At 44.2% G+C, this 27,643-nt stretch overlaps 1 protein-coding gene across 1 annotated transcript in view; it reads right to left on the bottom strand.

Annotated features, from left to right (window-relative positions):
* The window catches only part of DNER (delta/notch like EGF repeat containing), a 1,176,744-nt gene that overhangs the window by 609,355 nt on the left and 539,746 nt on the right, over positions 1 to 27,643 (bottom strand). The window lies entirely within an intron of this gene.

Here is a 27,643-nt window from a genome sequence, read left to right as displayed (position 1 = left end):
AAACAAAACACATTGATAAAACATGCATTGATCTTTGGTGTTGAGAACATAGATACAAATGCAATGAACAACATGCAGTTCTTATAATTTGTGCAAGGGGTTGCAGGTGTGACACCTCCTATTTCGAGTTTTGCAAGGTAAAATGAGGATCCCCATGCAGATTTCATGTTCATCTAATATACACCTGCATGTTTTGGCTTTTATCCCACATTTTTCCCAAAGACATTTTCGCAGGGTTGGACTGCTGAAAACTGTAAGGGGAAAACTATAGGTAGTGAAAGAATTATTGCACATCTCTGATTAGTTCTCCTGGTAAACTCTTGTCTGTGAGGGATCAGGATTCATCCACAAACTAGGAATTGGGGCCCTTGATGGAGAGTGCATGCTCTGACACCCATGAGAGGGAATAGAGGACTGTGAACTGGGTCTTCCCTCCATAAAGGGATGTACGACGTTACAACGCGTACTTTTATAACGCGTGTCGTTACTACGACTTGCGTTGGGGGGTGCTGGATAGTAAATATTTTAATTTACTATTCCAACTCCAGTCCCCGTGCATAGTAGGGAGGGAGTTGGATAGTAAATTAAACTATTTACTATCCTGGAGCGCCCCCCAGCGCAAGTCGTTGTAAAGACTTGCGTTGTAAAAGTTGCATGGTAACAGTACCGCGTTGTAAAACCTTAGTTGTAAAGGTTGTTCCCCCCATAAAGTTAATATTTGGGACATTAACACTCAGAGGTAAGTATCAACATACTAAACCCAAAACCACTCCACTCCCCTCAGTTAACTGATCAATCTGAGACTTACTCCAGGAAACCAAAAAGCAATGTGAGGATATAAATCACATAGAATAAGCTTTATGAAGAGGCATGTTCATATGACCAGGGCATTCATAAACTCAAACCATGTGTGTTTGCTGTACTGTGCTAGGTCTTCTCTGTGTATGTAGAATATTAAGTATTAATTCACAATAATCTCTTATCTTTTGCAACCATGTAATGTAACACATGCAACTTCATCTATCAGTGTTTCTTAGATAAGGTAGGCTGATCAGAAACCACACTGACAGCACCAGTGAAACCACTTCCAAGCAGTGTTCCCAAGTGAACAAGCTTTAAGAGACTCTCAAGTACAAAGTAAACTCAAAATAGGATATTTTTAGGGAGCTGCTACTCATTCTAGAGCAAAAAGAAACATAAGGTGTTGGCCCACTTCCCTATAAAATAAAGGCATGTAAATGATTTAATAAATAGACTGCTGATATCTATGCCACCTTGAAGGTCACATCTTAAAGTAAGATTTCTTAGTACCTGTCATTGCAAAGACACATTCAGTAAGTTGCTGATGCTCTCTCCTCAACAAACTCAAAACCTCACTCACAAAGTATATCTTCTCTAAAACACAAAAAACAGGACTTAACACTCAGTTTCTGGAGAAATCAATTATGGAACAAGACAATCACTAACTTATTAACCCCTTGGCTGCGGTGGAAATTCCGCCGCAGTGCTAGGGGGGAGGGAGGCCCGCGTGGCGCCGCTATGCTCGTGATGGAACCACTCCGTCACAAGCCGCGGTGGCGCTGTGCTTGTGACGGAATGGTTCCGTCATGGCCCCACCCGCCTAATAGAACCCTCAGCGCAGGCGCGAAATCAGCGCGGTGCAGGCGCGGCGGCCGGGAAGTGACAGAACTATTCCGTCACCAGCACAGCACCACCGTGGCTCGTGACGGAATGGTTCCGTCCCGAGCATGCAAGGGGTTAATATGGGTATTTCAAAATATCAGTGGCTACCTGTAATGCGCAGTCTAGTGCCTTATGGATTAATCTTCTCTGTGATTGTTTCTACACATTGAGTCCATAAAGGTACTCCAGGCTAAGCACGGTATTAAGATCCACTGGAACACCAATGGCACAACAATGGCACACAAGAATTTCTCAGAATGAAGACCATTCACTCCTGGAAGGGTTCTTACCCAAGCTCTTGCTTACTTAAGCTACACACTCTTCACAGCACCTTGTTACGTACGGGTGGAAGTGTGCTCTACAAATTCAAAATAGAAATAGAAAGGGTTGCCTCATCTTCAACTAAGCATGCTTATCAAGGTGCTACCTCAAAGTGAACCTAAAATTGAATTCATTCTGATTGCCGATAACACGAATCAAGCACAGTATCGGGACGGGTTATCTGGCATGAATGTGGACCGTGTCACATCCCATCTGTGAGAAGTTGGCCTGGCATATGCTGTCCACTATTCTAGTGGGCACCTTGCACCAGTCCAAACGACCCTTATTGATGGTAGCGGAAAGACAACCTTTATAGAAAGCAATCCTAGTGGTAGCTGTGGAGAGCAGCCTTCAGGCTAAGTCTTGAAGGAATGTAAAGCTGCTTGTTTTACCAGGCTATAGTCTTGTGACTGACCAAATGAAAGTAGAACCACACCAGGTATATATATATATATAAAATATATGTATTTATTCTAAACACATCCCTCTAGTCTCTTTATGAGGCTAGAGGCAAAAGTACATTCAGTAAACTTAATAGCACACAGTAAATTAGCACAATATACGTTGAGCCCTAGGGGCGAAGCAAGCCATATATTAAGAAAGTGGTATAAGAACCATGACTGACATAGAGACCAGACCTAGAGCATGTAGAACCGGTGGGGCCACCAGGAACCACCCCAGGTAGTGACACAGGGGACCCACGGGGACGCGTGCACTGTCTAAACACAGCCGCAAATCACCATTAACTTCTATGGGGAAAGTCGCGGTTGGAATTTTAAAGATAAAGGACACCTACAAAAGGATTTGGAGCAAACCCCTTTAGAACTAGGAGGTTCTAGAGTCAACACCCATGGGAGCACCGGAGTACTCAAGTTACCTCACCCAGGGAAGCTGGGTGCATAGGTGTCTTTTTGTGTCGGGTTTCGTCGTTGTTTTCAATGGCGATCTGTTGCAAAGTGCTGCTGGCGTCCAAGTGGAAAGTGTCCTTTGTCATTTAAGCCTGGATCGAAGATGAGAAGAACCTGAAAGCAGAGGGGACAGAATCTGGGTCACTTGCCAGTGACCAGGAAGGCGATGAGCGGATGCCCACCGATGTCGGGTGCTTGCAGGTGAAGAATGTGAAGCTTGACTCTTCAGCCACGAGGACAAGGAGGCGCCGACGACAATCAGGTTCTGGATTCGAGCTGTCCCAGAAAGGATGTTGAGTGCTGCGTTGTCGGTTTCTGGATTAGACTCAACAAGCCTTGGCAAATGTCACCCACACAGAAAGCAGAGATTGGCTTCAGAGCAGACCAGCAAGGTCTGAGGGACTCACCACCCAGTGGAGAGTCAGGGCACGTCTGGAGCAACCAGGGAAGACCAAGAAAAAGTAGAGTTACTTTTGAGGGGACCCACCAGTCGACAGAGCAGGAATCGCAAATGGGCCTCAAGCTGAAATGCAAGAAGCAGGCTCACAGAACACTCGTTGAGTGTAGGCCCACAATCGTCGGTGCATATAGTGCTCGGGGTTTGGGCTACAAGGAACCCAATGCACAACTTCAGGAAAGCTCAGGAAGTTGATGAATTTGCAAATGTGCACGGTGTCCAGGAGTTCCGGTCCCACGTCACTTTTGAGGGCTGCGAGTCTCAGCTTTGCTGGGATCTCGTGTAGGCCTCTGAGAAGTCTGGAAGTCCATGTCCTGTGTCGCAAATGCTTCGGAGTCCGGCGGGAGCTTTAGAAATGCAGACTGGCAAGATGCTTCTTTGGTGCCTGCTTGAGCAGGGTAGTCACTCCTTGACCCCAAGGGAGATTCTTCAGTCCTCTAGTCGTTTGTATTGTGTCGAAGTTCCAGGATTCAGCTTCGGAGTTTCGTCCAGGTATAATCTAAAGTCCTGTTGCCAGGGGTCCCTTACTTATACTAAGAAAAGGGGTTGGACATACTCTGGGGACCTCCCTATGGGAGGGTCTGGAAAGAGGGGTGGCTACACTCATTTCCTTTGTCCAGTTTTGTGCCAGAGCAGGGGCTGGTAGCCCGTGCAACCGGTTTGAACTGGGCTGTGCACAGGGATACCAAATGTGCCCCCAGCGCTGACTGAAAAGCCCTCTCTGAGTGCCCCCACCCAGCCCCAATACACTAAACCCTGTCTGGGAGGTGGTTACACCTCCCTGTGACAGGAAACCTATTGTCCAGACCTCCTCTGCTGGAGTTTCATCCAGCAGCAGGAGGTCAGACCAGTGTCTGTGGCTGCAGCATCCATTTTGTGATGCTCGGGTTCTTTTAAACTACTACTGGTTAGACCAGTATGTACATGTCTCTCCCTCTAGAAGGGTGGAATTCTACCCCCGCCGCCAGGACTGGCGGGGGGGGTGTTAGGATACCAAAGTGCTTGACACCAAGCACAACATGTTTCCATGCAGCCATTCCAAAGTTAGCATTTACCGTGAGGATATAATGCACTTAAGAGTATGTGGTCTGGCTGCATCACAGAACAGCCTCAGAGAATAGGCTCCGAAGCCGCAGAGGGGCCTAGCTCATGCATGGGCACCCTCTCACACAAAACCAAGCACTCTGCCTTCAGGATTAATAAGGCCTGCCACAGGAGTGACCGATAGATGTATATGTGTTAGTGTTTAAAGGTAGATATAGGTAACCTCTATCTTAGTAAGGGGTGCATGAACCACCTTACCCAGGCTGCAGTAGCAGTCCTGTGGTGTCATTTTGGAAGGCTTCCCAGGGGTGGCATAATACATGCTGCAGCCCCTGGTAAGCCTCTAGGGTACCTATGCCCTTGGTACCTAAGGTACCATATACTAGGGTCTCACAAGGGTACCTCGGTAACAAAACTGGAGTGTCCCTAAGGTACATGCAATCATTTTAGAGAGGAAGCAGCTAGGCTGGGGTCCTGGATAGCAGGGCCCCAGCCAGACTAAAGTCAAAAAACAGTGAAAGACCAGCAAAAAGTGATGGTAACTAAAATAAGCAGATCCTACTCTCCTACACCATCCCTCTATAAATGCACAAACACTCAACACTGTCCTCTGGTTCAAGGCAACCCTGTCAGTCGTGTACAGGCCTTTAGTTTTATGTAGAATATAAGCCTAACTCCTTGATGTCACCTTCATAGCCACCAGGGCCGGACTGGCTGTAGAGGTCACCTGGGTTTCTCCAGTGGGCTGGAGGGGTGGTGGCCGGTTTTGAGGCCGTGGCGGCCGGTTTTATCACTGGGGGCCGGTTTTGCAGCAACTTCAATATTGGCCTCCTGTAACAAACTAAAATCAAGCTTCTCAGTGAAGATTTTGAGATCAGATGGTGTAGATACAGGTAATACTTGTGTGTATTTAACAAGGACCCCCTGATTAAGAAATTCCTAGGTCAGGAAAATAAAATACATTTGAGAAGTAGCAACCTAGGTAATTTTTAAAAAATAGCAAAACCGCAATGGTAAGGATAAAAGAAGGTATGACTATAGCTGGCTAAAAAAACATGATTTTATTTAACAATTGTCACAATCAAAAATAATTTCATATAACACACAATTTAAGGTTAAAAATTCACATTAATCATATGACATAAACATAAATGCATAAAAGTAAAACACAAGGAGAGAGGGTGAGTGGCATAAAAATAGAGACTCTACGCGCGTTTCGGCGAACCAGCGCCTTCTTCCAGGAGTAGCCACGTAATATCTATAAAGTAAAAAATGCATATAGGATATAAAATTATATCGTTTCACAACTGCATTTTAATAAAGACAAGTTTTAACCATGAGAGAACAGGTCTACTTTTTTTTTAAAAAAAGGAGAGAGAAAACTTTTCTGTAGCTATAGTACATATATATATATATATAGGTAATATCAACAAAGCTGGAGTAATTGTTGATACGTTTTCAAAATTTGTACCCATGGCAGCAAATGGTTTGAAATGTGAATTTTCTAGTGGTGGCTGTTTTTCTTCCTCAAAGGTTTTTTTAAAAAAATTGATAATACATGCCCAGCAAATGTTTGTTGCTCTACTATCTTTGATACTCTAGCCAAAGGATCATCTCTGCCTTCTGTCTTTAAAATAGGGACCATACCCAAGGGCTGAAACTCAGCCACTGGATTATTGCAACTATACTCCAAGTCTTTCCAGTTTGCATATATAATGAAACAACTTTAGAGAAGAATTATAAGTTTTAATTATCTGGGAAATATAGTTGACATGTTTCTCATTTTTCATAACTCTTTCAGCCTTTTCCTGGAGAGGTGCTGGATTCCCATCTGCATTTGACTCTCACACTGAGATGGACCCTTGAAGATAACCGACTGATCAGAAGTAGTGATTGTAATATATGCTATAATAGCCTTTGTTGGTGTGGTCATTGGACTCTGTAATTCTGCATTAGAGTGGGACTTATGAGTGGGAATTGGGCATATCCCTAGACTGTGCCACCTTCTCATAATTGGTTGCTTTAAAAAATGTATGAATGAAAAAATGTATGAGCAGTGAAATTAGCTCATTTCTCTTTTTGTAAACTATTATATGTGTTTCTAATTCAGCCCGCCTGTTGATGTTTAGAGGCCCATTTTTGTCTAGTTTACAATTAGCGGCTCCGGTGTTTGGTGTGTAATAGTGTGGTGAGCAATATTACACATCAAAGGCCATATGTACAAAAGGTTTTAGCGGCCACAAACTGAGAATCTGGTAATTTGCAACCGCTTAATAGCCTATTGACATGTACAACCCTATTTTGCGAAAAGTAGGGTTTCGACTCAGTATTAGGAAGGGGAATGTTAAGGGCGTCCCTTCCTAATAGCGAGTCAAGGGGCATGCACAAATGTTTCGTGACCGAAATGCGGTTGCAATGCATTCGCATTATACTGCCTACTGCAAGTAGGCGGTAAGCTAGTTGTAAACGGGAAGGGGTCCCCAGGGAACTGCTCACCCTATGTGAATGGTTGCAAAAACATTTTTAAAGAGCTGACAGTGGTCTCTCAAGATTACTCAAGGGACACAGTGGCAACCCGCAAAGGTTTCCTGGAGCTCAGAGAAAAGCTAAGGTACAAAAGCATTCCTTTCTCCTTTGCTGGTCCAGCGAAATTCAGGATTGTAGTCAACGGCCACCCGAGGTTCTTCACGGACCCCAAAATCCTTGCTGATCTTCTGGAAGACCGTCAGGAACAAGAAATGGACCTGGCATCCGGCCTCTCGAACAAGAGGAAGACTTGACCCCACTTGTAGTCTGCACAAAAGTCCATGAGTAATCTGTCAGTCTAATCTCGATTCCACCTTCACTGTTATACTTCCACAAATGTTGTCCTGCGTCGTGTTGTCGTCCTCCAGCGCAACATGCCGAACTATGCTTAACAGCGGACATTTTGTTCCCTTTGCAGGACTCTTCCATGCGGTATCGGCATTGTGAGTAGGCCTTGAGCCCTGTTGTTCTGTTGATCCTTCGTGTATAACGCTGTATGATTGTCGAAATAGTGCCGATTATACTTGGTCAGCAATGTTCTTTATGGCTCACCGTTACAGATAGTTATATGTGATATAGTTATATCCTGTTCGTACTACAGCCTTCCATTCACCGCCCATGTCATTGTTATGGTTAATAAGTCGCTCTTTCCACCGCCTAGGCAGTTTGAACTAGTTAGAATTTTGTAAAATTGCAGGTACTAATGCCAACATTATCTTACATTAGCCTAAGGAAGCTTACAGCTACCACATATGTATCCCTGATTTCCGCCTTGCATGGGACTGCCGTCGCACTCCCGAAGTACGTATAGGGGGGGAGGGGAGGGAGGGACTGTGGGAGGGGGTGGGGGGAGGGGGGGTGCGGGGGGGGGAGAAAATGGAGCTACAAGAGTTCAAAGTGCCTTATTCTTTTTTTATACTATGTATTGTTTTGTTCCTATGTTTACCTTTTCCACACTTGTCAAATTTCATTGCAGTCCACTGTACCTTCACGCATAGGCCCTCACGTTGACTGTAAGGAGCATTTGGGGGAGTCACTAATGGTCTCCCTTAAATCAGAGCGCATTCTCTCAACGATGCTTCTCAACCCAAATGGCTAAGACAAACTCTCTAGCTGACGATCTTACGATTGTCTCTCTTAATGTTAAGGGCCTCAACCACCCGGTAAAAAGGAGGAAAGTTCTTGAATATATATCCAAATCCAAGGGGGACATAATTTTACTCCAAGAGACCAAACTGTCCGAGGATGATCTCCGCTTCTTGAATATCCACTGGGCATCACATATCCTATCCTCACCAGCATCTCACAAGAAGGGAGGGGTTATCACCATCTTAGCGAAAAAAGCTAACCTTACTCTAGTCTCACACTCCCATGACGATGCTGGCAGGCTATCCATCACTAACCTTCTCAGGGAAGACGACCCATTACATATACTAAATATTTACGGCCCAAACGCAGACGATCCGGAATTCTGGAACTCTGTCTCCCGCTCATTAGAACCTATCCCTTCAGATGACTTGTTGATAATGAGAGGCGACTTTAATCTCCCCCTTGACCCAATTCTCGATAGGCAATCCAAGTGTGCCTTCCAACCCTCCCGCTCACACGAGGCCCTCCTTCGTCTATGTGACAGATATCACCTGAAAGACTCACGGCGCCTACAACACCCGGACGGTAGGGATTACACATTTTATTCTGCTCCACACAACTATTCCCGTATCGACTTCATATTGATCTCAAGCCCCTTCACGCATCTTATAGAAGAGACCGTTATTGCCCCCAAGTTAGTTTCGGATCACGCCTGTATCCACACCAAACTAGCTGGTTCCAGATCGATCCTTCCCCCGAAGAGATGGCGCTTTAATGAGGAGACACTCTCAGACCCCACAAACAAATTAATAATATCGAACGCAATTGAGGAATACCTTTCCCTAAACGACACCCCCGACACCTCACCTAGCACCTTGTGGGATGCGCTGAAAGCCACAATACGCGGGGACATCATCGTCATCATCGCCATTAGGGCCAAAACTAACAAGGCACTTAATAAGGAACTTGAGTCTCTGGAACACCAGATTGGCACTCTAGAAGCTCAGCACAAATCCGACCCGCTTGACTCAGGTGTTTTAGACACGCTAACCAAGAAAAACCGCTTTAAGGCCCTGAAGCTATGCGAAGGCAACAAAGCCGGGAAACTGTTGGCCTCCTATCTTAAACACAAACAGAAATTGTCTACCATATCGTCCATTAAAAACTCATGCAACGTCACACACACTAAACAGTCAAACATCCTCGACATCTTCAAGACATTCTATGAAGATCTATACAAAAATGACAAGGTATTAGACGAACCCGTCTGCAAGGACTACCTCAATTCACTCCGCCTTCCAAAACTTTCCGAAGCTGACAGTGCACAGCTGGGATCACAAATCTCTAGTTCAGAATTCAAGGCAGCAGTCAAATCCCTGAAGAATAATAAGGCCCCAGGCCCAGACGGCTTCACTGCACCCTTCTTTAAGGCCTTTGCAGACCAGATTGACCCTCCGCTCCTTAAGCTTTATAACTCTACTGCAGCCTGTGGCGGAGTTTCCCCTTCAATGAGTGAGGCCACAATTATAGTATTACCCAAAGAAGGGAAGGACCCACTACTCACTAAAAATTACCGTCCAATATCACTGATAAATATAGATTGTAAGATATATGCTAAAATATTGGCGACCAGACTAAATACCATCCTTCACAAACTAATTAGCCCCTCGCAGGTTGGCTTCCTAAAAAACCGGATGTCTAACGACAACACTAGATTATTGTGTCATATTATAGAAAAGGCAAAATCCACTTCTGTACCAATGGTGGCGATAACCTTAGATGCAGAAAAGGCCTTTGACAAGGTCTCGTGGTCTTTTCTACGCCAATGCATGCTCTCTTTCAACCTTGGCGATCCAATTATCAAGATGGTGATGGCCCTCTACTCTGCCCCTTCTGCCAGGATAGCTATTAACGGCTCCCTCTCGGATCCCTTCCGTCTGTACCAGGGGACCAGACAGGGCTGCCCTCTATCACCAGCTCTCTTTCTTTTAGCCCTTGAACCACTCCTTACAGATATCAAAAATAACAGGGACATTGAGGGTATCTCCTTTGGGAACTCACGCATCAAATTAGCAGAATACGCGGACGACATCCTGATAGCGACCGAAAACCCTGCCAACTCCATTGCCGCGCTAATGTCCTCAATAGATAAATACTCCTCCCTCTCCGGGTACAAATTAAACAGAGATAAGTCCGAAGTAAAACCTCTTAATATCCACACTTCGAGAGAAGTGCTGGGCAATTCGGGCCTATTCTGGCAAACAGGAGTGATTAAATACTTGGGGATCGAATTCACTGATGAGCTTTTGAGTACCCTTTAACACAACGAGAACAAAACCCTAGACAAAATCAAACGTCAGTTGGACGGATGGTCACCCCGCTTCATCACCTGGTGGGGCCGTGTTGAAACTATAAAAATGATGATATCCCCCCTGGTTAACTACCTTGTCACGATGCTCCCACTCTTCCTTTCCAATGTATTCCACTCCAAATTGGACAAAGTCATCTCGGCATTTCTCTGGCAGGGCAAAAAAGCCAGAATCAGTTTGAAAAAACTTCGACTAGACATGAAATTAGGAGGGGTCAACCTGGCGGATTACAAAACTTACCAGATCGCCTTCTTAGCGAAACAAGGGTCGCATTGGATATCCTCCCAATCTGACTACACCCATGTGTGGCTCTCTGTGGAAAAGTCTATTCTTGAGGGTCTTAACCCCTGCGCCCTACTCACCGCCAAACTCCGTCCCAGCCTAGGTCCGGGGCCCATCTTCAAAAATACTAAATTGGCTTTGCTAAAGGTCAGTAAATGCCTCCCGCATCAATTCCGTCTCTCCTCTTGGGAGTCTTTATGGCATAATCCCAAAATTGTATACAAAGGGAAGCCTCTAAACTACCCCACCTGGATAGACAGTGGTATCTTATTCCCACACCAACTCGTCGAGAACTCGCTTCCACTAACCTTCAAAGAAATTCAGGATAAGTTCCAACTCCATAACGTTGAATTCTATAACTTCTTACACATTAAAGTAGCACTAGCGAAGGCTAACCTGACGGCTGTCCCCCCCTCCCTCCCAGGTCTATTCACCTCACTTAACAAATTGGGACACCAAGTCTCTAGACTGTACAAACTAATGCGGCCACAATCGTCCACCCTAAATGCACCTCTCCAACGGTACTGGGACTCATTCTCCTCCACACCTAACTCGGACACTATCTGGGCCAGCACTTGGGAATCCACCACTCGCCACAAAATTAGCCCTACACTCTCACAGACCAAGTTCTGGCTGCTTCATAAGGCCTTCTGGACTCCCAGGAGGTTGTTCCTTCACAAAATCAAACCCGACGACACATGTTGGAATTGTACGAATGTGGGAGGAGATCTGGAACATCTAATCTTCAAATGCCCCTGTGTTACCTCCTATTGGGACAGGATCTTTGGTTTCATACACACAGTACTCCATATCTCCTTACCAAGGGAATTTTCAACGCTTGTTCTAGGTTTTGCCAAAGCCGTCACACTCAATGATGATGACAAAGCCCTACTGGACCTGCTGCTGACGGCTGGGGTCAAAATCATACTTAATAACTGGAAAAGCACGAACAAAGCTTCCTTTCCCCACTGGCTAAATTGGGTCTCCCACTTAAGAGGTGCAGATAACATATCCTTAACTTCCACCCCATGGAGGTCGCCGCTCAGGAAACTCTGGTCCGCACTAGATGACCACTTTGACGCATTCAAACCTCCATGAATCTGAGCACATGGTACTCAGAGCGCTTTTCTGCATAGCTGTCACGTGCATCCTTCCTTTGTATACAGGGTAGATCTACACAAATGCTTAGCTCATGTTGCCTCTGCTATCCAATGTTGGTGTTCTTTTCTCCTCAGGTCATGTCATGTGATAATGGTCATGCTAAACAAGTCATCGTGTAACTTTGGACGCAACTCGTCTACATCTGCACATTAGACAATATGTGTGGACCCTTTGTTTTTTTCTGGACTTATGTTTTTATCTGGACTTGCCTGTATTACAGAATGCAATTTACGTAACCAGCAGCAAAGTTTATAATTCTTTTTTTTTTTTTTTATGATTTCATTATAGCAATGTACGTAAGTTCTTGAACTGGTCTTTGTACTGTTGTATTTCTTGCAGCTCCAAATAAAAAACCTTTGAACATAAAAAAAAAAAAAGAGCTGACAGTGGTCCCACAGACCACTGCCTACTCTTAAAAAATGAAACTGAAACGTTTCATTTTTCTTTTTAAAACGCATCTTGTTTTATTTTAAGGAAAACAGGCTGTATTTAAAAAATCAATCACTGACCTGGTGGTCTGCTGACCCCAGCAGGCCACCATCCCTATGATTTTAGCCATTCCCAATGGGTTGCAAATTGCGATCTGTCTCATGAATATTGATGAGGCAGGCACATTCGCAACCCACTGGGAATCGTAATCAGTGTTAAACACATTGTTGTACATCACCTTTTGCAACTTCCATACTGCGAGATGCATTCCGTATCTCATGTCTGAACCGCTGCTTCTTCTGATACGTGTGTTCCTTGAAAACTGGTTGGAACATAGGGAAAATGAGTGGACTTTGGTGCAATAACTCTGATTCGGCATACTATCCCTCATTCTGTGGATGTAAACACAGAATCATATAGTAAATTCAATCCAGGGAAAACATTTCCTGGGGCGTAACTACTGGACAGTTAAACTAGCTTCATTTAGAGCCCTTTAGCTCATATAGTGGTATTTATTGAGCAATCAGCCTCACTTCTTGTGGCATCAACATGCAAGGAGAGTCTTATCTTAGAGAAAGAAAGCATAAACAATGAATGGACAGGATCCCCCACCTGCGACTTCACCACACATTTGTGGGAAAGAGTTGTAAACACTTCCAAGAGAAGTTGTGCTGGTACCTAAAACAGGGCAACAAGGGAGGTTCGGGTCCTATCCCTGACCGGCTTGGACCACTGAAATATACCAAACAAAACAGATGGCGAGTCAGGTTTACTTTTTTGTCATTTGGTCACACCCAGCCTATAAGTACTGAGCGATCAACGTTTTATTTAGGTTTTTTATCTTCTTGTACTTTTTTATTTCATTTTTGTATGTCATCAAAAGAACAGTTATCAAACAAGAAATAATGCATTCAGAAAACAATGTGCGCAATATATACAAGTGTTCAATATGTACACCATCAATACTAAATTTCAAAAACACCAAAGATACATTACAACAAATAAATGAGTACAATGCCTAAAAACAATTTTTGAAATAGGCACCAGTCCTTCAAATTATCTACCAAAAGACAGGCAGACAACAAAGTTCATAGATAGTGCCTGCCTGGTATTATTTTTATCCCTAGTTGCACCCTTCTTCTTTATCCCTGGCTCGGGGTCAAAGCCAGGGATAAAGAAGAAGGGTGCAACTAGGGATAAAAAAAATACCACGCTTCCCATCCCTAGCAGTGCAATCATCAAAATATCTAATCACTGGCTCAGTAAGACAGGCAGGCAGTATCTATGAACTTTGTTGTCCGCCTGTCTTCTGGTATATAATTTGAAGGACTGGTGCCTATTTCAAAAATTGTTTTTAGGCATTGTACTAATTTATTTGTTGTAATGTATCTTTGGTGTTTTTGAAATTTAGTATTGATGGTGTACGTATTGAACACTTGTATATATTGCGCACACTGTTTTCTGAATGCATTCTTTCTTGTTTGATAACTGTTCTTTTGATGACATACAAAAAAAGAAATAAAAAAGTACAAGAAGATAAAAAACCTAAATAAAACGTTGATCACTCAGTACTTATAGGCTGGGTGTGACCAAATGACAAAAAAGTAAACCTGACGGTACCTAAAACAGAGCATGACCATGAGCTTGAACTGAAGACACAAAGGTAATCTTTTGTTTTCTCAACAGAAGCTTAGTGTTTTGGGATAAAACTTGCCCATTTCCAAACTGAATAAGTATCAATGGGAGATGGAACTTGTGTCAATTTCATATGGAACCTATAGTAGTGCAAACCATATCCGCAGTCCTGAGCATGGCTGGCACTCTCATAAGGCAAGTTAAGGCAGCAGCTGTACAGGGCCAAATAATGGTGGTGGAAAATGATTGCAATGGACTAGAAAATTTGCCTTTGTGCATATGGAGAACTCCAGCAAACAAATTCTATTTTTCTGGTTAGCTGAAAATCCTCGCACAGTTCCTGCTCCCTGACACATAGGCTAAACTGAGATCATCTTTTACTGGTCAACAGCACGCCAAAAAAATTAGATACTCAAGGATTAACCGCTTGTATAAGCAAATTAAATATTTTACCGGAAACATACATTTCCTATACATTTTCTAAATTATTGTGTATGATACATTTTACAGCATCCAAAATGTCAGTTGCAAAAGGTGACGAGCTGCTATCACAAACCTTCCAGACTGGGAAATGATGAGAAAAGTATTAGGGAGACATGGATGAAGAGTTAGAAAAAAAGGTTTTAAAAATTGAAAAAAAAGAATGTAGTGTAGACATATGAAGCCACCCCGCTTTTACCACAACACACATTTAATACAACCTTTATACTAATTTCAGTCCTGAAACTCCCTTTTAGCAAGAGCTCTATCTGTGACTTTGTGACTAAACAAAGGGCTTCCATCTCTTCACAAAGCTTGAGAATGCAGTACTTTCCAAAGGAAACAGAGCTCTATGAACTGGACACTAACGTTCTGTCTCTTCCTCATATTCAGGTTGTAACTCAGAACTGACAGATAAGGACAGTGCTTAATTTGGACAGAGTGTGGTAGGAGGTGGGCACCAGCACTCATTTTTGTGGACCAGGACTTATTTCTAAATGCACTGTGACCCCAGAGGAAGACAGAGAAAGGCAAAAAATGCTGATTTCTTGGTGGATCGGATCAGTTGGTGGTGTTTGCGGGTGGCGTTCTTGAAGGTGGTCAGGTTGTCAGTGGTTGGGTTTTTTCTCCAGGCTTTCTCGAGGGTACGAAATAACTTCTTGGATGTCTTAATGTCATCGTTGAACCAGGGGGCTTTTTTGCTACTTTGCTTGATTTGATGGTTTTTCAAGGGTGCTAGTTCGTCGGCGCTGTGGGTGATCCATTGTGTGAGGTTGGTGGCTGCTTGGTTTGGGTCCGATGATTTGGCAGGAGGGTTTTGGTGAAGCGAAGTGAAGAGCTGGTCGGTGGTAATTTTGTTCCAGTTTCTTCGGGGGATTGGTTGTGGGAGGTTGTGGGTCGTGGTCTTTTTGTAGTTGAAGTGAACGCAGCTGTGGTCCGTCCAGTGGAGAGCTGTGGTGTGGTTGAAGGAGATTTGCTTGCTAGAGGTGAAGATTGGGTCGAGCGTGTGTCTGGCATAGTAGGGGGGGTATCAACAAGTTGTTTGAGTCCGAGATTGGCCAGGTTGTCCAGAAGGGTGGTGGTGTTGCCGTCGTTTTTCTTTTACAAGGTGGAAGTTGAGGTCTCCCGGTAGAATGTAGTCCTCGGAGGGGAGGGCGTGTGGGCTGATGAAGTCAGTGATGTCTTCGCTGAATTGTGTGCGGGGTCCTGGTGGTCTATAGATGAGGGTGCCTCTGAGTGTGGTCTTGGGGTCAGTGTGGATCTGGAAGTGAAGGTGTTCGGCGGCTGCGAGGTTATCGCCTGAGCTGGTCGTGATGCGGATGGAGTTCTTATGGACGATGGCGATGCCTCCTCCTGTTTGGGTGGTGTGGTCCTTTCGGATGATCTTATAGCCGTCCGGGATGGCTATGGCGATGTCGGGAGCTGATGAGGCGTTCATCCAGGTTTCTGTAAGAAAGGCGACGTCCGGCGATGTGGTGTCGATCAATGGCGTTTCTTCAGGACCTAATCGATATTATGAATGTGCACTAAAAAGGGGTTCCAATAAAGAGATGGTAACCCACAAAGGTGAAAGGTAGCTTGGGAATGAACCACAGGGAAATTATCCTAATGTGTGGAAAGGCAATCTCGTCAAGTAGATTTGTCCAAACGAGGATAATACCCTCACATCAAAGGGAGCAATCTCCCTAGGCTAGTTTCCGCTAGTTGCCCGCACCCTATTGGGGTTGCTTCGGGTGCTGGCTCGTGAGCACCTACCCACTCCTAGCTGCTGCCTGCAATCCAGGAACTCACATTAGGATAATATCCCTAGAGCATGGACACTGGACCCTTATAGGCTCCTGGTACCCCCCTCTCTTCTTGTTGTTGACCTTGAATTAATAATTAACTGTTGTTCTGTTTATGTCTAAATTGGCCAGACACCACCACCTTGTAGCAGACTGTCGCATGCACCCATATTGACAATTAAGTGCCAAGTACTGGAAACACTGGTTCAAATCAAGCACTGCCCATAACCTCTCCTGTACACCTTCCTCTGGCTCCCATAGGCAAAGCTTTAAGTCCAGGCAGAGAGGGAGATTGTAATACAAGGACTATGAGAATGAAGACTGAATGAGATGAAAAAGATTACTAATAAGAAATGCATTCATTTCTTATAAGTATTTGAAGCAGTACGTCCTTATCTACTTACTAGTTCCAGTACTCACTATCATAATGATCTAACAAAGAAGACTTATGAGTCATTCAACAAAGGAACCACCAGAACAGAAGGTGTAGAAGGCACACAACCTTTATTTAAATTAGTACATTGGAATTTTGGGTGCTCCATTCAAAACTGGCCGGAAGAAGGCTGGAGCTCCAAAATTCCAATGTTTATTCACAGAGCTTGCAATCCCCTTGGGCTCAGCAAGGCATTTGTTTTATAAATTAGAACATTCTGCCACCCAGGGATGAAATGTTCCAATATCCTCAGTGCCCTCCATAGCAGGCTCTAAAGGCACAATCCCTTGTTAAAGCCCCAAGCCTTTGACTCAGGCCTTTAACGCTGGAGTGGGCCATTCATGGTCGGTAGAGCCCACTACCGCGTGCTCTAAGGCTATATTAAAAATCCATTAACTGCACTCCAGCAGGCATGGGAACCAAAATCCTACATCATCCAAACCCACCTCCAACTGACAATGAGCAACAAAGTAAAAAAGAGGAAAACCTTCCAACAACACAGATGCCTTGCAGCAACGCTCCCACTGCTTCCAGCCAGGAGGCATTCCGCCCATAGAAGAATGCCCCACTGCTCAACAGAGAAACATGGAAGACTGGAGAGGTTATACACCATGGAAATGACAGACCACAATGATCCTCTGAGGGTGCATCAATGGCTTAAGCCTAAATCTAGTAGACTAAAGTTATCAGCCATTAATAAGAGAATCTTTGTGTTGAAAGGCTGAGTGAGTTTTAAGTATCCAAACATCCGGGATTTGATTCCAAACCTCTTTATGAGAAAAGGGATTAGGAAACAAACAGGAAGGACAATCTCCTGTGGGCAATGAAAGGAGGAGTTAAACCTCTTGAATTAAACTTTGATGATGGCAAAGAACTAAGTAATCTGAGAAAACCCTAACGTAAGGAGCAAAGAACGAGGAACCCAGCTCACCCAGCCAACAGGCTGAAATGACAACATATGGAGAAAGCAAGATTAAAGATGTTAAAGATAAGCAGCCTGCAATTCCCCACACAACAGAGGTAGGCCACATACAGGAGGAGACTTAAAGGGAGGATGGAAATCAAGGGAACTGCTTCAAGATATGAACAACCAAAGATTAAAACTTCTGGCTTCCTGCCCTAAAATTCATGAAAGGCCATAATTACCACCTGGTGAATGCAGAGGTTGGAAGAGAAGATGCCCAACTCAAAGACTTCCTAAAGAAACTAAAAAAAATGTGTATAGCTGAGGAACCCCCTAAAGAGACGTCAGAAACGGAAAGAGCCTAATGATGGTCATTCCACTTCAAGATGACAGAGTGGCGGAGAACTTGGCCTGCTAAAGCTAAATCCCTAGACAAACCTAGTAACTTGAGCACCAACTGCTCAACGTCCAAGCTGAAAGTTAGAGCCTTTGGGAGGCCATCTAGGGGGAAAACTGAGGTCAGAGAAACAAACCACTCACTGGCAATCAATCATTGCCGCAGCAGAGAACACCACCCCATCCGGTTCCAACAAGGTACCAACAGGATGACTACCATCTCCATTCAAGGCCAGGCCAAAACACCAGCTAATGAGAGGAAAGAGAGAAAGGTGTAAAAAAGGCATGATGGTGATGGTAGCAATCTGAAAGTGATCCATCAGAATATTATTCAATATAAATATTAATCTATTTGGGCAGGTTCTGATTATCAAAAAAAGAGAACATATTTAAGATGTAAAGTTATTGTTTCTGAACTTGGTGTATATTGCACATATATGCTTATTGTGTCAGCTTTCTTCACTGCCAATACTATTCCTTGAGGATGGTTATTGTGTTTACTTTGAAAAATCACAAAAAAATGCCATAACAAATAGAAGGCCTAAGGGTCAAGGGTACAATAGAATGCTCCCCCACACACTCGGCTCCCGGAGCCCAGTGGAGAACAGTGGCCGCAAGTTGTTGGTACACAACACAAAGAGGTTCATGTATGGAATTCAGAAGTGCACCACAAAACTGTAAATGTCTCTGGGAAGAGATAAAACCTCAGAGAGAGGGAAAGGCCTGGAGAATCCACCAATCCAATGCCCACACCCCTGATATGCACCACTCTCAATGACAAAAGATACAATTCTTCCTAAATGAACATCTGGATTCCCATTGTTACCGGGCCTGGATTTGGTACTCCCTCTACCTGAACAAATACTTTAGAGACCATGTTGTTGGTTTGGACAGGGAAGCAAGAACACAAAGGTGTGATGATCAAGAATGGCAATCAACTCATTTCAGATCACTGACCATGATAAATGTCCTCTGGACCACCTCCACTAGGCTGAAAGGCTCCCCAGAGTCCTTTCTGAACCTGTCATTAGCCTCTTTGGTGAGGACAATAGGCTCTGGTATGCCAGGGACACAACCCTTGACAGAATCCCTGGATCCACATACCTTTCAAATTTACAGCAGATTCCCTCTGGATGTTGTGAAAGGTCAGAATAGGGACATGCATTAGGTGGGCTGCTGGGTCAGAATGGTACCCTGTGTAACAGGACACCAGACCCAGATGCAACTTTCTAAAAGGGGTTACAGATTTCAGAACAGACTGAAAGGGAGGAACACCATAAGGAAACATATGTGGACTGCCCACTCACAGCACCCACCTTGTCTCTATGAACTCAACTAGCCACAGGGATTAGAGCTCCCACCATGAAGAAGGAGTCACAGATGAGAATGCAACTTGATCGAATGAGTCTGTGGCAGGTATGCAACCTAGTCTATCTAGAACAGGGGTCTCCAAACCGGTCCTGGAGGGCCGGATCCATGCCAGATTTTCGGGATATCCCCATTGAGATACATGTAGTTATTTTAAAAATCTGGCATGGATCCGGCCCTCCAGGACCGGTTTGGAGACCCCCGATCTAGAACTATGCACCAGAAGCAAAGGCAGAGTTTGTCAACAACAATATCCAATTGAAAGTGAGCTTGGATTTCCATCTCCTGCAAGAGCTCAGAATAGGAATCACCCTCCTTTACCAGAAAGGAGAACCTACCAAAGTGATTAGCAAGAGACTAAGAAGTGTAGGAGGTGAATGTACTTGCCACCAAGATAAATTGGAGGCCAGAAAAGGTATGATAAACAGATGCATCAACTCAACAGTCTTTGGGATCTGACGAAGAAGCATCCTCCAAAGTGATGGCTGACAGATTAAACAAGGAACAATTATCACCACTGAAGGAAACCCTTTCTCAGCACTCTAGAGCGGACATATTCTACACATTAACTTCGAAATATAGCATTATGGAAATCACATAATTTGTGAAACATCAGGCTAATGACCACTGGAGGCCTCAGCAATTTTGCAGCACTAGACTTGTCAAATAATTAGAATAGACCCTTGCTAGTGTTGGCATGAAGTTCAGCAGCAGAACATCCAGATCGGGCTGGAGACGGATACACCAATACTCATTCTTGATATAGTTGCTTTTTGGTCAGGGTTCAAGTGCTGAGAATGCTCTGAACAAGGCAGTGAGATGAAGAAGAGGAGCATATGATGCAGAGCTACCAGAATCTGAAGAAGTAGAAACCAGAATCTGCCTCCTCCTCTGGTCCTTCTTCCCTGCAACCATTTTCTCCAACAAGTCCTCCAATGTCTCATTCATTAAAGCTTTGACACATTTCCTCTGAGAGACCGACTCTAGAAAGAGGAAAGTAAGATGTCGCTGTAAGGTTGCATCCTTTCTATATCACACAGAGCAAATCCAAGAAAATGAGCTTTAAGAATTCAGGAAGGAAGTGGCACCCAGACCAATCCCCAGTTGGTAATCAAAAAGCAGAGCAGCCCAAGATTGGGCCACGGTCTAGACCTCTGAATCAGCAAAGCAGCACCCCAAATGATGATGGCACACAACAGACTAGCAGACTAGCTGATCAGCCCACAGCCACTGCCTGAATTCAAAGAGGAACAGGAAACATGCACCAACAACCTCCCTTGTATGGGAGACAGTGCCTCCAAGAGCCTGAATCGATTTACAAAAGGGGGTGGTGATGAACAGAGTGTCTGAATTGAGCAGACCACTCTTACCCAGTCCAAAGATCAGGGCTTGATCCATCACCGTTATTTGAGCAGCATCCCCTCTCCAAAGGCCATCATCAACTGGCAGGGGGTAAAAACATTGCGACACATTAGGCAAAGGTAATCTATGCTGCAGTAGCCATCAAATGCCCGAACCCAGCGGGTAGGAAAATCAGGAAAAAAATAGAGGGGGAATCACAGCAGCAGGGTTAGAGGAAGTAAACAAACAACAGGCACTCCATCAACTTCACTGAACCAACAGATCCAGTACAAAGGGGGAACTGCAGCAACACAGGTTGTCGTCCTACTGATACTGCCTCCTCTAAACACGAAAGGCCCCCATTGCCTCACATTGCACTGGCAGACAGCAGCCCCTGTCAAATCAGGGGCCATTCAGCCTGTGTTTGTTTGAAAGGGGACAAAATAAATGGTGGGTATTGAACCTGGCCGTTTTTTGCAGGCTCTCCCCCAGATATTTGCCTTCTGGTGGTGAATCCGTACATGAATCCGTACATGTTGGCATTAGTTCTCTGTGCACTTTAGTTCTGCTAACCAGAGCTCAAGTGCTCGTGCCCTCTCCTTCAAACGTGGTAACAATGGTTTAAATATATTTAGAACATTTAATTTACTTGTAAGTCCATGGTAAATGATAGTACATGTACCTAGGGCCTGAAAATGAAATGCTACCAGTGGGCCTGCAGCACTCACTGTGCCACCCACTGAAGTAGCCTTTTAAAACATTTCTCAACCTTTTGTCAGGCCTAAACCATCCTTTTTAATACATTTACCTCACCCATAAGGCAGGCTGTAAAGGTTCAATAGGGCAGGGTGCACTGCATTTAAAAAGTAGAACTGGTTACTTAAGTTTTAGATTTTGTGGCAGTGAAAAATTCTATTCAATATTTATTAAAGTTTTGGAACTCGAATGAGGTCCACTTAAAATGATACATACCAATTATTACATAAAATATAATAAAAACATGTGACAACGCATTAATGACAATCAGCTCAGAGTAAAAAGGTTCAACATATTGCAATTTCAAGAAATAAAGTTTAGAATTAGCAGCCAACAAATAAGGTAACAGAGCAAATCCTGAATTGTGCAAAGAACATTTAGAAAGCAGCCGGATCATGTGCAAAAATGCAATTAACAAAAAAAAATCCAATTTCAGCAAAGAGTTAACTTGGAAAAAATCTGTTGTGTTATAGCAGCATTACATGCAGAGTAAAATCTGGCTTCTATGCAGAATTGAATTTAAAAAATTTGCAACACAACAATAAGCCAAAACAAAACCTATCCCACTTATGCAAAAGGATTTAAAATAGTAGCCAAAACATACATTCGAGAAGAGGAGAGAATATTAAGACTACATAATAGGGCAACGGTTCAGAGGTAACAGCCCATTTTAATAGACCTACAATTAAAATATGTGCATAAATTCCTTTAAAAAGTTGATTAATTTTGCACAAACTGCTTCATTTTTTGGGCTCAAGAGAAAGTCGCGGGCTGAAGCTACATCCTTAACACCATTTAGTAAAGACATCGGCCTAAGCCAGCGACGATGATTTAAGAGCAGTGCTGGGCAAACAAACAAAACATGATTCAGTTCTGAATGCTCAGATCACAGAAATTACAGTTTTCCCCATTTTTCGTATACTGGGACCAGTGTGCTGTTAAATTGTTTAGAGGTAGGACATTTATGCCAAATAAGGAGAACCAGTTCCAGGTTAAATATTTCTGGGAAATTCTCGGGGAAGTTGTCCTGGCTATTATCTCTAATCTCTCTTTAGTATTACAGAACTCAATATCTCTATTAAAACTGATCTTACCGCTTACGTTTTTTATAAAGGATTTAAATTCTAATAGCGGGAGGGTAATCATTGATTCTTCCTGTACACAGAAGAAGTTTAGTGCCAGAGAGAAATCACGATATAAGGAATATTTCCCCCATACCACGAAAGATTTCTTGACACATGAAACCTCTTAGTGAGTGAGGTTCACTATTTATTAACTGGTATCCCCAACGTAAAACTCCTGAAACGCGTTGGATATAAGTGCTGATGAGTCCGAATTCTAATCTAATAGCAGCTAATGGAAATAGCGTATTAAAATTGCACAATTTGTTGTGTTATGTTATATTGGATTTATACCGCGCTCAAATACTCGAGAGTGTCCTGGCGCGCACAGTTCCCGTGGCCTAATTTACGTAAAATCCGGCCTTCAATCCTATCTAAAAAAAACAGTCCTTTACAGGGATTGATTCAATAGCATAGAGAAAAGTTGATGGAATTTATGCTTTAAAAACCGTCAGCAGATGTAAAAAATGCCTTCTACCCATGAAAAACTCATAAAGTTGTTTTTCAATGTTGTAAAGCCTGTCTCCCAAATTGACTAACACTGGGTTACTTTATTACATTTATAAGTGATAACTTTGGAATGAGAGCAGATAGAAATATGCAATTTAAACTCAAATGAATTGTAATTTTAAATCCTCTTTAACCCCTTCCACGCTGATGACGAGCTGGGCTCGTCATGGCGTAGCCTCCTCGCACGCTGATGACGAGCCCAGCTCGTCACGTAAAGTGCGTTTTCGCAATTCTCAGCGTGCGAGCGGAATTCCGCTAGCGCGCATGGTGTTAATGGGAAAGTTGCATTTGAAGTCACAGTTCTGAAAATACCACTTTTAAAAACTTCCATCATCTCCTTCTGTTTGCTTTGTTCGCCCTAAGTTGGCAGGGTATGCCCAGACGTGGGTCCCTTGCTCACTTTGCCACTGAATTCAAGCTATCCTAGATGATGAAGGGTGTTACCCATAAACCGGTCCCAGGATGCTTGTTTCCAGTTAAGGAAAGACCTGGCTTGGCAGTTCGGGCTGGACTGTTCCCATGAGGCACAGGGTCAAAACTGATTTGCATATAGCTGGGTCTGAACTGAGGTGGCGAAGTGAGCTAAAGAATGAGGATGGATTCAACCCAGATCTGTGACTGGTGGGTGAGTGTCTGCAATGTTTCAGCACTCCGTCAATCATCTCCTTGTGTTTGCTTTGTTCGCCCTAAGTTGGCAGGGTATGCCCAGACATGGGTCCCTTGCTCCCTTTGCCACTGGATTCAAGCTAGCCTGGCTGATGAAGGGTGTTACCCAGAAACCTGTCCCAGGATGCTTGTTTCCAGTTCAGGGAAGACCTGGCTTGGTAGTTCGGGCTGGACTGTTCCCATGAGGCACAGGGTCAAGACTGATTTGCATATAGCTGGGTCTGAACTGAGGTGGCAAAGTGGACTAAAAAATGATGATGGATTCAACCCAGATCTGTGACTGGGGGTGAGTGTCTGCAATGTTTCAGCGCTCCGTCCATCATCTCCTTGTATTTACTTTAAAAAACTTGCCATTATTTTTGTCCTAACCATTTGTGCCTTCTGTCAGTGTCCTGGATTACATGACTATGAATGGCTCTGCTGTTTGGGGTTTGTGTAATCCTTCCAGACAGTGGCACAAAAAGGACAAAGTGCTTGCAGGATGGGCCATCCTGCTAGGATAGCTGGAGCGGAACTGTGCCTTGACCCACGTATACTTCAAAGAGAAGACATGAACTTTCCAGAACTAGATGTGTAGGTAGTATATGGAATCCCCACTCATCAAAGGCTGGCACTAGGTATAACTATTGGAACTTCAGAGCCAGTCATCAGTAGACTCCCAGACCTGTTGACATTACAGAAGATGGACTGCCTTGCCCCCCAGAGGGCTGCCCTGCTGCTCCCAGAGGACTACCCTGCTGCTTGAGGATTGACTTGCTCTCTGAGAAGGAAGACTGGGCCTGTTCTCTTCATCCCAGGCTAATCTGAGTGACTCCAACAGTCACTTGGCTGAGCTCCTGTCTGAGCTACAAGGATACACTAAGCTTTAAAGGCCTCTCTACAACTGCTCAGCTGACCTGCTGTACTGGACCTGACTGTAGCTGCAACTGGACCTGTCTGAGCATTGCTGGCCTCTACAGGAGTAGGTTTTGATCCACAATAGGTACCTCTAGGTCCTAGACCTTTGTCTGGCATCTGGTAAGCTCACGCCTTGAAAAAAGCTGAAATCCTGACATTTTGGGCTCCTCACAACAGCAAACTGGCCTGTTTGCACCGAGACTCTGCCACCTGCATCACTCGCCAATGAGAAGCTCTCACACCACAGCAACTGCTCGAGTCAACTGGCAACGCAAGATCTGCACTTCAGGCTACAGCAATGACAGCCCACAAGGACTGCCAAAGCGAAGCTCCAGCAACGATCATGTGCTACACCAGGCCCATGCCTGTGCGCTACAATGACTACAATTCAAAACGTCCAGGGAGCCTCACTGCCTCCTCCACTTGAATGGAACTTTTCATGCTGGACTTTGAAATGGTAACTTTTTTAGCAGGGCTAACTTGGTCCCTAAATCTGGACCGCACTCCTTCAATGTTGTCCTTAACTTGTGCCTTTTCCTTGGTCGAGCAGGACTAGATGACTGTGAGTGGCCTTTTCTGCTTTTAGAAAAATCTGAAATTGCATATCCCCGGTTCTCCTGATTGTATTTTTGTTCATCTGGTATCATTTTATTCGTTGAAATGTATGCAATATTTCTAAATTAGTTTAGGATTGTCTTGTGTTGTGTTTTCACTATATTACTGTTTGCACACCCCATAAATACTTCACACTTTGCCTCTAAGTTAAAACGGACTGGATTGTTCCAAGCTACCAAAGGGTTAAGTACTAGTTAATTCAGTGATGTTTGTGGTTCACCCTAACAAGGATTTGTGGTTGTTGCCTGACTGGGGATTCCACCTTCCTCAACCAATATCCTGATTTGTTTTTAGTGGGCCTCTGATGCGGGAGCAGCATGGAAACCCCGAAACAGGTCTTAGGAGGCTTGTTTCTGGTCCAGGGAGGACCTGGCTTGGCAGTTCAGGCTGGACTGTTCCCATGAGGCACAGGGTCAAGACTGATTTGCATATGGCCAGGTCCACACTGGGGTGGCATGGTGAGCAAAAGAATGATGGATTTAACCCAGATCTCTTGATTGGGGGAGAATGTTTTGATTTGTTCTTCATTCCGTCCATCAATTGTGTGTCTTTCACTTTCTGTAAACAGGCCTTTAGATTTTGTTCTTCTCTTGTCTCATTTGCTGTACATTCAAAGACAGAGGTCAAATGTTTAGGCCTGTCTTCTGTTGCAGCTTGGTGTTTAGTATTTTTTTCTTTGACCTCAAAGTGAGAGGATTTATGTGACAATCATGCTGGTTACTAGGGGTATGCTAGAGGAAAGCTGTACAATGTTTTTTTTTTCTGGCGCATCATAAAATTAAAATTTCTGTAAAAAGAACGTTGCAAATATTTCAGAATACATAGGAATTAGGAAAGCACTAATGAGGCACCTTTTTGTAATTCTAAATTGTCTGGTGGAAACAAATATTTTAACTCGATAAAAATGAATGATTACATTAGGTGATGACATTTCTACACATTGTTTGTGTGCTGTATAGTTTTATCAGTAAAGTTGTATGTCTGTGTAAATGTAATGGTTATTTCAATTGAAAATGTGTTGTCTGTAATGGCAATGCACTACCTCGCTCTCAACTCCCCTTTACGCTACGCCACTCCACTCTACACCAGTCCACGTTACGCAACTCCACTCCACAACACTCTACACCACTCCACAACACTCCATTCTTTTCTACTACACTCCACATTACTCCACTCCATGCCACTCTACTCCACTTTAGGCCACTCCACTCTACTCTACGCTACTCTACTCTATTCTACGCAATTCCACTCCACTTTACTCTACTCCACTCTATGCCACTCAACTCCAGCCTATGCCATTTTATATCACTTCACTGTAATCCACTCTATGGCACTCAACTCTATGATTCTCCAATCTTTTGACACTTCACTCCACACCACTGTACTCCACTCTATGCCACTCCATGCCACTCCACTCTAAGACACTCCAATATATGCCCCTCCACTCAATACTCATTCACTCTATGCCTCAACACTCTATGCCCCTCCACTCTATATCCCTTCACCCTACTCAACTCCACTCCACTCTACTCTACGCCACTCCACGATATGCCCTCTACGCAACTCTATGGCACTCAATGACACAACACTCTATGACTCTCCACAACACTCTAGGTCACTCCACTCTGCAACACTTTACTCTATGACTCTCCACTCTACACCACTCTGCTCCACTGTAATACACTGCGCTCCATTCTACTCAGCTCTACTCCACTCCATCATACTCTACAACCCTCCACTCTACAACACTCCAATCTATGACCTTTTATTCTATGACACTCAACTCCACACTACTCAATGCAACACTTAACTCCACACTACACACTCCAGTTTATGCCACTCTGCTCCACTCTGTGCCACTTCACTCTACTTGACTATAGGCAACCCCTCTCTTTGACACCCTACTCCAATTTATACCCCACCACTCTATGCTCCTTCACTCTATGGCACTCTACTCCACCCTACGACACTCTACTCCACTCCATTTCACAACAGTCTACTGCTCTCTATGTCACTTCACTCTCCTCTTCTCAACCCTACGCCCCTCCACTCCAAGCCACTTAATGCCACTCAACATCACTTCACTCCACTCCACTCTACTCCACTCTACGACACTCCACAACACTCCACTCTACACCACTCTTCGACACTCCACTCCACACAACTCCACTCCACTCCACAACACTCTATGACACTCTGCTCTGCACAAAGCCACTACACTCTACTTCACTCAATGGCACTCCACTCCATGACACTTCACTTCACACCGCTCTACTCCACTCTACGCCACTCTATACTACTCCCCACCACTCCACTATAAGACACTCCAATATACAGCAATCCACTCTATATCCATTCACTCTATGCCTCTACACTCTATGCCTCTACACACTATGTCTCTTCACTCTATGCCCCTCCACTCTATGTCCCTCCACGCTACTTCACTCCACTCCACTCCACTCCACTCT

The sequence above is a fragment of the Lissotriton vulgaris genome, chromosome 11 (genome assembly GCF_964263255.1).
Source record: "Lissotriton vulgaris chromosome 11, aLisVul1.2, whole genome shotgun sequence".
Taxonomy (NCBI): Eukaryota; Metazoa; Chordata; class Amphibia; order Caudata; family Salamandridae; genus Lissotriton; species Lissotriton vulgaris.
The sequence above is the reverse complement of the archived record's forward strand: the minus strand, read 5'-3'. Positions and strand labels throughout refer to the sequence as shown.